Raw genomic sequence first — 10,975 nt, 5'->3', positions numbered from 1 at the left:
TTCTGTTTAGGAATATTTAGGTACCCAGTACCAGGCATGTTTCCAGCAAGTGGAACTTATCTTCCACCTCTGGGGAATAACCAATGACAACAGCAATAAACTATATGTTTTAGGAATCTCTCTTTTTTCATTTTATTTATTTATTTATTTATTTATTTATTTATTTATTTTTCTATTATCAGCTTGATACAGTATAAATTCTTATCCTGATAGTGATAATGAAATGTTTCATTGAGGTTTGCCCAGTAATTGAATAAAACCAAAACTTATTATAAGCCACAGTCATCCTAGTGTCCCCCCTGCTATATAGCCTCTCTGGTTCTTTGGGTTGCAGTCTGATTGTTCTTTGCTTTATATCTAGTATCCACTTATGAGTGAGTACATACCATGTTTGTCTTGGATAGCCTTAACCAACAATTAAAAAGAGGGCTTCTAATGTATGGCATTGTGGATTTTGTTAAGTAGTCCTTGGTTCTTGGAAGAGCATTGTCAGCTCAGATAATAGGAAAGGTATGGTCTTTGGAGGAGAATAGAAAACTACCAGTTTACTAAAATAGCATAATCACTAATAACAACCAATAAACAATTGTCTATATACTCACAGATAAGTGGTCTTCCTCTCTTCTCAAGGTACTTGGGTTCTTGCCTTTTCTTGCTTATTTTTATACTTTTTAACCCAACTCAAGTCCTAATAGGCACACTCTGGCCTATCTTCACCCACACTTAAGATGATTTACCCCATTTCTTATCTCCCTTAACAAATATGAACACTTGGACAGCTTTGAACATTAAAGAAATAAGGTAATACTCCTCCTGCTGCTGCCCAGGACACATAGATGCAGCCATTCCATAAACTCATTAGTTCAGGCTCAAAATTCATTAAGTAGCAATTGTATTAATTTATGGAACAGGAGATAGCCTCTTTTATATTTCTGTTCTTTTTTTGTTTCGGACACATCAATGACTGACTCCTTGTCAAGATGATGAATAATTTTTTGTTTTAAAAACAAAACAAAGTACCAATACTTAACTTTTATATTTTGCATATTGAAAACACATATTTCTGAAAATTGGTCATATTGTGTTTATTATCTCATATTATATTTAAGTTATATTTGAATTGAAAGTGAAATGCAGAAGTATATGAAAAGGAACTCTCTTCTGTTAAATTTTTTTTTTAAAAAAAATTCCTCACTTAAAAATAATAGAAAGTGATTTTTTTTTTACTTTTTCTTCTTTGTGTTTTTGTCCTATTCAGTTTGGTTTTATTTTAGTTTATTTTTTAAATTATTCTTAGGATGTTTATTTCTTTTCTTTTCTTAATTTTTGAAAAAGTAGTAAAGATTTTTATTGTCAATACAAGATAACACAAATAAATTAATTTTTACAACAATCTTAGTCTCTAGAGCTTCTCTGTGAGAAGGTTAGCTCATTATGTAAAAAGACTAATATCTAAAATGATCTAGCAAGTGAATGTGACAGTGTGCAAGACCAACAGACCTGTGAACAATAAGGAGAAAGGAAAGGACATTTTCTTGCTTCTTTTCCTCAGTAAGATGTGTTACTGAACATATGAGGGAGGCTTGGTGGAAATTGCTCTCAAGGTTATCACAATAAGGTGACACCAAGTTCAGATGAACCTGAAGGCTATAATGCAATTGTACCTATCTTTAACAAAACCTTGAGCTGGGTGTGCTGATATACACCTTTAATCCCAGCACTGGGAGGCAGGGGCAGGTAGATCTTTTCTTTGAGTCTACTGAGTGAATTCCAGCCTAGTCAAGGCTGCATAGTAAGACCCTATCTCAAAAACCAAAACACACACAACTAAAAAAAACTTAGGATTTAGGAACTAGGGTTGAAAATCAGTGGTAGAGCACTTGCTTAGCATGAGCAAGACCCAGTAAGGGAAGGGGAAAAGGAATCATTTATCAGCATGAAACCGGTAGCCTCAATTAGGAGTTCAATAAATTTCATGTTAAAGTGCAAAAGACGCCATGCGAGACTAATGTTTGTTCTGTGACACAGCAGATAGACAACCCTCCAGCTGCAGAAGTGTACAAAGTGTACACTGGACTAATCAGGAAAAAAAACCCGTGGTTCAACTTAAAGAGCCAGGGTCCTGCCAAGTGTGGTCATGAGCTGTACCCAGCTCTCAGACAAGTCCAGGCCCACTCACAAGACTAAAGCATGTCAGAAAGCCATGACTGTCCAAATGATTTGGCACTTCTATCATGATTTGTAACTGCTCATGTTGATAGTTTTGGAAGCACACCAGCATTATTTACCTAAGAAAGCGAGGGTCAATTCCTTCTCTAGGATAAATGATTTAAAAAAAAAAAAAGTGAGGTCCCCCCGCAGCACCACTGACATTTTCCACCAACCTGAAAGCAGTGCAAAATGGTTTCTCTCACACAAAGACAATCTGCACAATGTCACTCCAGCCTCCAGTTAACTACATCACTCCTATGTTAGAGCCCAGGGAAAGTTGCAGACCTTGGACAGAAAGCATTCTAGACGCCAGTGGGTGTGAGCACATTCAGTTCACGGGGTTTGAGATTATGGGTTCGAGGTGGTGGTTTCTTCCTTTCTACCACTGGGATATCCATCTTAGGCGGCTTGAAGGTTGCTGGATCTTCACCTACTGGTGTGGCTTGGGCATGCATTAGCTCCATAGGAGAGGGTTTCGGGGCACCTTTGTAAGCCTGGATGGGAAAACCAGAGTCAGACATCTGCAGGGGCCTCGGTCCAAAGGGGCTCCACTTTTCTGCCGAGTTCTTGTCATTCTCACTCCCAGGATTCATGGTGTGAGGATTCAGGCCAGGTAAAGCTGTGGAGGAGCCAGAGGGTAACCAGCCTCTGGAATTCTGCTTGGGGGAGGAGTAGGGGAGGCTGTTCAGGGTGGACTGGGCTGATGCAGGATGCTTCTATTTTGTTGTCTCTCCACTCTGAGGCTTTAGTTTATGGAGTTCTTTTGCCAATTGGAGGTACTTGGTCTCCTCAGTGGAGAGGCCCTTGTGGAGTGTGTAGCCAGCATCTCTCAGTCCTGCTTGTTGCTCAAAACGCTGGATGCTCTCCTGAGTCTGTTTTGTGATCAGGGAATTCATGATGACATGGGTAGATTTAGCCTTCATCACAGGAGCCTTGTCTGAATTGTCAGTGGCTGTTGATGGAATCACAGCAAGGGAAGAGACACTGGCCACTCCTTCCTCTGTCTTGTCAAGATGCTGGTACTTGCACTCTGGAATCACTGGCTGCCAGGGGATGCTGCCCATGTCCGATGGAGGAGGAGTCATGGGCACAGGGTCCTCTAGGGCATCATCATAGCTGAATGCCCGGCGGCACATCCTGATGGGCGGGGACATCTTGCCTGGAGGCCCACTGGGTGCAAGAGCAGGCACTTCTGGTTGTCTTGAAGCCACTGATAGACGAGGATCCAGGCGCTTTCTCTATACAGAATTCGGAGCTGAGTCCCTGCCAGCGCAGTGAAATGACGCTGGACTATGCTGACAGACAGATGGTAATGAGGAGCATTGGCCAGCTGCTGCAAATTACCAAGCTTCCGAGGAAGAGTCCATCCAGAGGTTCTGCTCGCCTGCCGCCTGCGAACTCCGGCACTAAAGAGGCTCTGAGGCTCCAGATGGCCCAAGAGGCTGTGGAGCTGAATAGAGCAGAGTCATCGTGAAAGCTCCCCGACTGAGCGCCTATTTGTTTTCTAAAGAGAAACAAAAAGGATATGCACTCAGATGAGAGGAGAAATGGGGGATCTCAAAGGAGTTGAGGGAAAGGAAACCATAATCAGAATATATTGTATGAAAAAATATATTTTTAATAAAATAACAATAGAAGAAAATAATGTAGCAAGATATCACTAATTATGTAATTATACACTGAGAAAAATGCAATTCAAATTTTAACAAAAAAACACATTTGAAAAAGTAACATTACTTATGTATCAGAAATACAAACAGCATAAATGTTCTATTATGAAGTCATTAGATAAATAGTTTTATTTAATGTGAATTATTGCCGCTTTAAGGCAATACCTAAAGACATTGCAATGGTGTTTTTCTTAGTTACTTCTCTGTTGCTGTGATAAAACACCATGATCAAAAACATCTTATGAAAGGGAGAATTTACTTTGGTCTAAAGTTTTAGAATGAAAGTCCATAATGACAAGGACCACATGGCTGCAGTAAGCTGGAGCAGGAAACTGACTGACCTCATTTTATAGGTCCATAAGGAAACTGAAGGAGAGAAGAGGACATATGTGAGGCTATAAACCCTCTAATCCATAGTACAGGAAATAGAAAAGCCAAACAAAATTCTAAAGGGTGATTATTGCTACAAAGTACTAGATAAATAATGATAAATGATGAAGAATCTTTAAATCTAGAAAACAGTGCTGGACATTTGGTATTGATGCATACCTAACGTGATAAAGATCAATGACTTTTCTCATTCACATTTTTATTTTTATATATGTTCTCTGGTTTGAGTATAAATTACTTTTGAAATTGGAAATAAACTGCTCTAAGAAGAAAGGGGCTTTGTCTTATTGAGACAGCTCAGGTGATAGACACACATGCACACATTTTTTTTTTTAATTTTTTAAGTAGAAATTCTGGTTAATATATTTTAGCATAGGCATTTTATCTTAACTGCAGAAAGATTTTCTAAGATTACAGTGGAGGGTTAGTAAGTAGACACACTCTTTATTGCTTCTCCCATTGAGAGGAAAGAATCTTTGTTTGCTGCCCTGAATCTTGAAAGATTTTAGTTATTTTCTTCTAATGAACTGGACACAGCAGGCATGCATGCAGGCATTACTTAACACAGGGATATAGAAGTCTGTATCCTATTCTATCTTCCAAGGACTCTGCTTCCCAACCCCGAGTCATCCTTGTATCTACTTCTAGTTTAGGTTTCAGATATGGTACAGCAAACACAAACCATTCCTGCTGTCATGTTTAACTTTGTTTTTATTTGTGTTTTGAGATAGGATTTCTTTTTGTAGTCCTGGCTGTCCTGAAACTCCTTCTGTAGAACAGGCTGGCCTTGAACTCATAGAGATCTGGCTGCCTCTGCCGCCCAAGTAGTACGATTAAAGGTGTGCACTACCATCACCTAGCTTATTTTATTTTTGTCATATAATCAGCAAAATGTATCTACCAAAAAATGAGTGCAAATGTAAAGCCAGTGTTATCACAGCTTAAAATATCTGGAAATAGTATTCTGGAAAGAGTGAAAACAGTGAGTCACAGAAGTAGGAGAAAGTAGCCTACAAACAACATGATGATCCCAGTGGACTTGTGTGAGTTGAAGGTCTAAGGAAAATTACAAACCCTTTAATCTAGGATAATGTGCTCTTATTGCTTATAATAAAGATTGTTCTCTGTGAAGTTCTTGAAAAGGGGAACTTTTATCAAACAAATATAAGAAAAATTGTAATTAAAGAGGAACATGGAATTAAGACAGGAGAATTAGGTGTGTCATCTCCCTAATTAACACTTTGGCATGTCTTCTTGTTGTTTTTAAGTCCAATTATACCAAGCTATCCATTTATACATCTATCTATGAAATTACCACAAAAATTTATTTAATAAAAGAAGGTCTAGAGAAGTAGATAAAAGAGTAGCATATGTCAAGGAATTTGAAATCTAAGAGTTTAGCTAGTCTGATGGAGATGCTGATCTGAATGACTACTGAAAGTCAGGAACATTGAGCTGAAGGATAAGACTGTGAAGCTGAAGGAGTTTTGGTTGTTGTTTCTGGGGTCAAAGCTACAACTTCATGGATGCTGAAGCAGTAAGCTCCATTCATAGCCCTTCTATGCAGAGATTTTAAGTTATGCTAATGATTTTTGTTTTGAGAATTCAGACTATGAACCCAGGGATGAAAAGTGAACATGGTCTAGATGTCAGTAAGACAATGGGAATATTGGCACTCAAATACAGAAATAAAGTCTTATTTTTCAGGAAATGAACTTTTACATAGTTCTAAACAAATTATACTTGTGTCTTTAGCTCATATTAAACTAATGCTCTGCATTCTATTTCACAATCAGCTCTTAAAGTAAATAGGTCTAAAACAAATTCAGGCAACAGGTATATATGCAAGCCACATACCAGAAGTATTTTTAAAGATTGATTTCTGTCTACTCAAAGTTAAGGAGCTGAAGACTTCATTCATCAAATTTCAGTATATGAATTTGGTCTTTTTAGATGTAATTAGTGCAGAATCAGTCATGTTGGAGTAGGCTAGGTCTTAATCCAGTAGGTTCAGTATCCTTATACAACGTGTGTATGCAAGCCTGAATGTAGGGACCTAGGTAAGAGGTCTGTAAATCAAGAAATGCCAACGATTGACAGCAGAAACTAGGAGAGGAGCCTGGGACAGAGTCTGTCTCACATCTCTCAGAAGAAAGTAGCCCTGTCAACACTTGTCTTGAGATTTCTAGCATCCATATCTATGAAGAAATATGCTCCTAATGTTACAGCTACTTCATTTGATGTGAGGTTACAGGATCCACAATAAATTAACATTGGGTAAAGGGCTCAGTCTGAATGTCTAAACTTAATTTTCTTTTCACATGTAATCACCAGTAAATGACACAGGTATTAAAGACAGAGTATGTGAAGGCACTGAAAAAGACTGTAGAACAAAGAGACATTAAAATTACAACTTAATTTTTAAAACATTTTTATTTATTAAAAATATTTTTTTTCACACAGTATATACTGATTATAGTCTCCCCTTCCTCTGTTCCTCCTAGTTCTTCCTTACCTTCCCTCCCCTCCAGATCCACTCCCATTTTTTCTCTCATTAGAAAAGTCTTCTAAGAGATAACAAGCAAATGTGACACAATAAAATATAATAAGCTGAAACAAAAACTATCATATTGATGTTAGACATGGCAATTCACAAGGAAGAAACAAGTCCCAAGAGCAGGTACAAGACTCAGAGACGTACTGGTTCTCACAGTCTGGAGTCCTATAAAAACACTCAGCTAACAGCTAATTCTATGTACACAGTTGAGCTGGTGTAGACTCCGTAGGCCTTTTGCTGTCCACTTCAGTCCCTGCACACTCATGCATCTTGCTTTGGTGATGCAGAGGTCTTAGTTCTCCTGGTGTCCTCCATCCCCTCCAGCTCTTACTATTTGTGGTGGTAATCTAATTGTACTGAAATGTGATTTTGATTGTATGTTAATAAATAAAGTTGTCCGGGGGTCAGAGCTATTAGAGCCATAGCAAGAGTGTGGCGGTGGTGGCACACGCCTTTAATCCCATAGATCTCTGTGTGTTCAGGGATATAGCCAGCATTGGAGACATATGCCTTTAAGACATAGGGGGCTGTACATTCAGACAGTGACGAGGCAGTCATGTGTTTGGGTTTACAACCAATGAGAAGGCAGAACAACATACTATAAAAAAGAAGAACAGACAGGAAGTAGCTCTTTTCGCGAAGCTGGGACAGCAGGAGGAAGGGTGAGATTTTAGCTTTGAGCTCTGACCTCTCAGCTTTCTCCTTTACATTGTTTCTGTGTTTCTTATTTAATAAGACGGTTAGTTACATCTACAACTATTTTTCTGACTTCTCTTCTTCGGGATTACCTGAGCTCTGAGTGGAGGAATGTGATGGAGACTTCCAGTTATACTCCTTCTTTGCATAGTGTCTGGCTGTGTGTCTCTGCATCTGTTCCCATCTGCTGCCGAAAGAATCCTCTGATGATGTCTGTGTAAGGCACGGTTCTATGTATATGCAGAATATTATTAGGAATCATTTTATCGATTTTTTTAGACCAGTTGTGTTTAGTTTTATCCTAGATCTATTGGCTTTCTAGTCTCTGATTCTTGGTCACTCAAGCAAGCAGTGTCAGTCATGTGTTACTTCTTATGGCGTGGGCCTTAGGTCAAATCAAACGTCTGTTGACTACTCCCACAAGTTCTGTGCCACCATTTCCCTAGCATAATATGTAGGCAGGACAGAATGTAGGTCACAGATTTTGTGTCTCAGTTGATGTTTACATTTCTCTTTAGGTAGCCTGCAGAGTACTTTCCCACACCAAAGAGAGTGGAATGGAGGGGTGGCAGCTCCAGGTTGACTTCTCAATGTTCATTGAGCTGTGTGGGTATTTTTCTATGTCATTTTGTGTAGAGCAGTCTTTTGTCTTAGCAACAGTGTCATTTGGGGGTTTCCATAGGACTCCCTTAGTGAACAACTTAGTTGAATGCAATTTAGCCCTGCCACTGGAAGCCTTACTTGGCTACAAGAGACGGCCTGTTGAGACTCTATCTTCCATTACTAGGAGTCCTCATTAAGATCATCTTCATAGATTACAGAAGTAGTGGGCCATAAATATGCCTGTGTTGTTTATTTGTAGGTAAGAACTCAGACACTTTTGGTAGGAGTTCTGATTTTTTTCTAATGGATTTACCATGATCCTTGGTTGCTTGAGTTATAGGTTCCCATGCTTGTATATATGCATTAAACTGTCCAAAGTAAAACTTTTCTATATATCTAGAGTCAGTTCCATTTAGGATTTTTGCCTGCTCAGAATAGTTTCTGCTGAATAACATCTTGCATTGACCTTCTTTAGGATGCCTAGTCTAAATCTCTCAGCCTACATCTTTATCTTTCATAACGGAATTCAGAGCTGAGATGGTGCAAGCCTCATGTCAAAGATTTGAGGTCTAGCCCTTGGGCATCTTTGACCTACTACAGCCCCTATCCTTCCGTCCAGCTTGCCTAATTCCAATAAATTTTAGTCATCCTCTCTTCATGCTTTTGGTACAAAAATGAGATTGGATATGGATGCTAAAGCCATCCACTAAAAGAGACAGGTGCTATGTCTACACTGAGAAGGATCTTCAATAGAGCCATACAACTTTTTATTAAGAGACAACTTTGCTGTTTACTGTATAGCACAGTCTGATGACCCAGACACCAAATAGGACCATAATCAAATTTTTTCTTTATACAAAACAGTAGACTAATGAGGACAGATGATAATATGTTTTATAAGAAACCTGTGGCTGGTGTGAAACTATTCTGAAATAAGCTTATGACACTTTAAGAGCATCTTGATGCTTTAGGGTACTTAAATTATTTGTGTTATCACTTTTAAATTTTGAAAATAAAATGTTGCAAAGCTATAAACTTGCTGAGTCTGAATTTCTGTAATAGTAGTTGTCCTGCCTGAATAGGGAAAAATACTTTCTGAAGCATTTCATAAGTTAACCATTAAACATCCATTACACTTGATTAAACATATTTATATCTTTGGTTATTAGACCAATACAGGTGTTCAGAAACAGAATCTTTCTCCTGTTGTTTATTCAGTTTTCTTTATGGATAAACTCTCTCTGGTCTACTTCTCCTTGAACATTTAGTTCAAATTAATCTGTAATGAAACTTCTTTGCTTTCACTGTTACAGCTGATTTTGTTCTTCTTAATTCCATTTACTTGAGGCATTTATCACGGGATTTTTTTTTTCCTCCTAAGTATCTTACTGTCTTGACACTCAGAGCAGATATATTTCTGAGTGGGTATTTTAACATTAAAGTTTAATCATAAAAGTAGTAAAATACAAACTGAGAGATAGAAATAAGAGTGAGCATAAATGAGGAATATTTAAACTATAATTTAATTTAAACTATAATTTAAACTATAAATGTATCAGAAGAGAAAACAAGAAAGAGAGCAGAGAAAACAGATGTTCAAGAGTAAGTGTCCATCTGAGTACCTTAGCTGCCCAAGAAAGACTCTGGTGTGGGCCTTCTGCCTCCCACCCCAGTAGGTAAGATTTGTGCGATTGATGAATTTCACAAAGAACATTGTTTATTTTCCTTATTCTCAGGGTTCATTTGTCTTTCCATGCCCTCCATTCTGGAAGCACAGCCCCCTTAAATAGATCCTGGCCTGTCTTAGCATTGCATGTGTTAAGATGGATTCATTTCATTTTAGAGTGTGGCATCAAGAAAAGCTGGCTGTTGGTGCAGATTTAAGCCACTCTTCTGAGCTAATTTATTTGCTATCAAGCTGGCATCACTATCTTCACTATGTGACTCCTGTGTCTTTCTCTCTGTGTGTTCTGTATTTGTCAAGACTAATAGGGATATTATTTATTAACATTTTAAACTCATATAGTCAGTCCCTTTTTATTGAGATAATAAAATACTTGAGCCTAGTGTTTATTTATGGAAAGAGTTTTATGAAGATAGGTTTACTTTACTCTGTTTTTGGAAGTTAAGATCCCATGATAAGGTAGTCTCACTCTTTTGTGGTCTGCTGAGGATCCCTTGGCTATGTCACATTGTGACAGATGGCATCATGGTGGGGGGGGGGTGAGGCAAAAAGGATGTATCATATGGCTGAGGCAGGAAGCCAGAGATAAGAGAGGAGTTAGTCTTGCTTTTTCATTGCAACTTTTTCCTGATAATTACAGGGCCCCACAAAACTGCATTAATTCCTACTTAAGGCAGCACATTTGATTACTTGATAAACACTGGATAGAACCCATCTCTTACATCATGACCAAGTTTCTAATACATGAACCCTTGAGTGACACACTCAAAACAGTATTAAGCCAAAAATGAACACTGAAGAGATGTATGAAAAGTGGTTAAGTAATATCAGAAATTTCCTGTGTTGTACATGAGTGCTGTCATAGGGAGTATCAAATGACCCACTCAGATTCTCTGTTCTGTATCCCATGGCCTAACTCTTGGACAACATACAGTTGGGTTGATTTTGATTCTAACACATCAGGATTGAAATCTGACGCAGCACAGGCTACAGTTCACAGCAGCCAACTCTCATGGAATTCTTATAAAGACAATCCTTTATCTTATGCTAATAAAGAACCAATCTATTTATGAAACTACATTTTTATGCTTGTTGTTTGCTCTGTGTATAAAATGTGTGGCAAACCATTTAATTTTCTAGAAACTATAGTTTATGTAAGCTAAA

The 10,975-nt window shown here is 38.2% G+C and overlaps 1 pseudogene; it reads right to left on the bottom strand.

The window, feature by feature from the left end:
• Nucleotides 1–1,930: 1,930 nt before the first annotated feature.
• LOC114686716 lies at nt 1,931–3,416 on the bottom strand (annotated as a pseudogene).
• Nucleotides 3,417–10,975: the final 7,559 nt, after the last annotated feature.

Source organism: Peromyscus leucopus, chromosome 7 (assembly GCF_004664715.2).
Source record: "Peromyscus leucopus breed LL Stock chromosome 7, UCI_PerLeu_2.1, whole genome shotgun sequence".
NCBI classification, from domain to species: domain Eukaryota; kingdom Metazoa; phylum Chordata; class Mammalia; order Rodentia; family Cricetidae; genus Peromyscus; species Peromyscus leucopus.
This window is presented reverse-complemented; position numbering and strand designations above follow the sequence as displayed.